This window comes from Triticum dicoccoides, chromosome 3B, assembly GCF_002162155.2.
Source record: "Triticum dicoccoides isolate Atlit2015 ecotype Zavitan chromosome 3B, WEW_v2.0, whole genome shotgun sequence".
Taxonomy (NCBI): Eukaryota; Viridiplantae; Streptophyta; class Magnoliopsida; order Poales; family Poaceae; genus Triticum; species Triticum dicoccoides.
Window position 1 is genome coordinate 813,428,408 of NC_041385.1, and position 3,567 is coordinate 813,431,974.

Sequence of the window (3,567 nt, forward strand, 5' to 3'; positions counted from 1 at the left end):
GCCTGTTCTCCCAACTGGGGAACGGTTTTCCCGCATTTTTTGCCAGCTGCTTGTTGGCTCGAGCTTGAGCTCGCTTCCTTGTGTAGTCGTGCTCGATGTGCCTTCCTGATTTGGCGCTCATAGTCCGAGTCAATAGGCTTGGGAGCTGGTTCTCTAGACATACGAATGAAGTGGTCAATTACTTTCTCAGGCACTTTCTCCTTTGGCGGCGGTGCCGGTATTGGTCCAAAATGGCCGTCCACTTGGGCTTGCACTATGGCTGTGTTTTGCTCCTTAGTCATGTCGTAAGGCCTCTGAGGAAGAGGAGCGATGCTTGGACCATATTTATATCGCTTGCCTTCGCATGTACTTCCTGAACTACCTCGACTCGTACCTCTACGCACCAAAGCTGCGGGATGTCTCTTCTACGATTGCTGAGACGGCGGAGACGACGGACGTGGAGTTGGACTAGGAGAAGTGGCCTGACGATGTGTCGGACTTGAAGCAGGAGGTGTGGCCTGACATGGTGCCGGACATGCAACCGGAGAAGTGGCATGACGCTGTGCCGGGCTTGAAACCGGAGGAGTCAGCTCACGCGTTCGGGGACTTGGAGGAGGTGGCGGACTTCGAGGAGGAGTCGTCTCACGCGTTCGTGGACTTGGAGGAGCGGGAGTCTGCTGACTCGGTGGCGGACTTCGAGGAGTCGGCAGACGACGCGGTGTCGGTGGACTTCGAAAGATGATGCAATCCTTTCTCCATAGGATGATACGATGTATGGCCTCTCCCAGTGTGCGCTCGTCTTCACCTCCAGGAATGTCAAGCGTTAGCCCCGAATATGGGTCCACCACTTCATCAGCCATGACACGAGCATAGCCCTCTGGAATCGGGATGCAATGGTAGGTTGCTTCGGGGGTAACTGGAAAAGCAACGCCGTCCGCCACCTTCATGGATATGTTCTTCATTTTGCAGTGTAGCTTGCAGTTAGTGTTCTCTATGATGTCATCCACAGGGTATTTATCCAGCAGTGTGTCGCCCGGGGCAGAACCAATGCTGCTTCTCGGCATGGATGGGATGGTGCTATCCAATGCTGGACGATCATCCGCTTGTTGCTGCCGCTGCTGAGACCCCCTTTCCTGGCTAAGTGAGTCGATCTGCTGTTGCTGTTGCTGGAATTTGAGTGCCAGGTCTGCGTGCCTTGCTTCTAGGCCTTGAAGGCGTTCTGCGTCCTGCTTCCTCTGCTCCTCCTCCAGCTTCCTTTTCTTCTCCTCCTCCATCTTCCTTCTTGCACGGCTCCTGTAGTCCTCGTTCCATTCGGAAAAGCCCTCATACCAGGGAATAACGCCCATGCCTCGTGTTCTTCCCGGGTGTTCAGGATTTCCCAGGGCGCGCGTAAGCTCGTCGTTCTGTCTGTTGGGCATGAACACCCCCTTCGAGCTTCATCTATTGCGTCAATTATCTTTTGTTCGGCTCCTTTTAGACTTGCCTTCCGCGAAACTCCGCCTGTCTTCGGGTCCAACGCTCCCCCATGCGCATAGAACCAAGTTCTGCACCTGGGGGGGCCAGTGCCGGGTAACCGGAGTGACCCCTGCATCCTCCATCTCTTGCTCAGACTTATCCCACTTAGGCAATCCCACCGCGTAGCCACCTGGACCCAGCCTATGGAACTGCGTCTTTCTTGCGGCATTTGCCTTGTTTTTCATCGACCATTCCTTAGATATTTCTGAATCCTTAAAGGTCACGAAATCGTCCCAGTGCTCTCTTTGCTTCTCTAGTGTTCCCGTGAATTCTGGAGTCTTCCTTTCATTAGCGAGGTAGTTGGCCCATACAATTTTCTTGTGGGTGTTGAATGAAATTGCCATCTTCTTAAGAGCAGCGGCCTTGACTTTCTCCACATCTGCTTCAGTGAAATGATCTGGTAGGGTGAAATGTTCCATCAGAGATTTCACAAGGTCTTTTTTGGCTCTTTTGTCGACCCAAGTAACACCTGGACGTTTAGTCTTTGGCTCTTTCCATTCTTGAATGGAGATCGGGAGTTTGTCCTTCACAAGAACTCCGCACTGAGGAGTCCACTTGTTCGCAATGTTCTTAGGCGTGAGGGGTTCACCACTAGGTTTGATGGATTCGATGTGGTACTTTACACCATCCTTCAACAATCTGCCCGGGCCTCGCTTTGTCTTGCTGTCTGTAGAAGTAGATTTGCTCGATCCGGAGGGCTGAAAGAAGAAAGATCGATTCGTTAATATATTTTCAATAAAAAAACATGTGATGATCACCATGATGCATGCTTATATAAATATACCTCGCGGTAGTGTTTGTTATTTGAAGATTAGCATTGTCTGTGTCATCACAAACATTGTCTGTGTCATAATCATAATCATAGTTCATGACTTCATCAGCCCGATCGTCGAGATCGAATATCTTTTCATCACCCCGGTATTGTTAAGATATTGGGAGCGTCATCTGCTTCATTCAGATCATCTAGCCTGTGAGGGCTGCGTATGATGTCGAACAATTCCTCTTCTCTCTCTCTGCCAGTATTGTCCGTCATAGCTTTTACTTTACTAATAATACAGAAGAAATATAAAACAATTTAGTATTCAAATTACAATACATGGATGCAATTAATCAATAAGGAAAATCTGAATCTCGAATATATAATCTCGAATACATCATCGTCTTAATATATATAATCTCGAATACATCGTCTCAAATATTATATATCGAATACATCACTGGCTAGGTACCTAATAAAGATCGAGTACTACAGAAGAATCTAGGGCGCCACTCGCGGTTCCTGGGGCGCGGGCGGTGCACACCCAAAGAGAAGGAACCATCACAGGATCATATCTCCGGTCATCTGCCCAAAGAACCCGCCAAGTAGTGGAGAACCTGACGTCGTCCATAGCAGCCATGTAGCGATGGACGTGCTCATCTTCCTCCCTGACACGGTGACGCACCACCTCCGGCGGGGCCGGCTGCCTCTGCACCGAATGTGGCCCACGCGAACGCCACCAAAGAAGATCAGGGTCGACGACGGGACCCGAGGTCGGGTTCCTCACCAAGCGGCGCGCCCCTCCAGGTAGCACCTCCCAGTGCCAGCCCGGCGGAGCCCAGTCCCGGACATGGGTCCCCTGAAGCAGGACGTCGTCGCGAACGGGTCGACGGCGAGGATGCGGGCCGGGCATATCGTCGAGAACAAATACTATATGCCCGAAAAAAGTAACATTTTTTAAATGATTGGATTGTGATAACTAAAATTCTATATATATGCAAATTCTAACAATTTTACATTAATCTAATTCATCTAACTAAAACTAATTCTAAAATTTCCTGATTATATAACTAACATTTCCATAACAATTCTAATATTTATATAACTAAAAAATAGAAAAATTGCTAACATTTCTATAAATATTTCTATAACTAAAAAACAGAAAACATTTATAACATTTCTATAAAACTAACATTTCTAATATTTATATAACTAAAAAACAGAATAATTTCTAACATTTCTATAACTGAAAAACAGAAAAATTTATAACAAACAAACTAATGTGTTTAGTGTGTGTGTGTGTAGTGTGTGTGTGT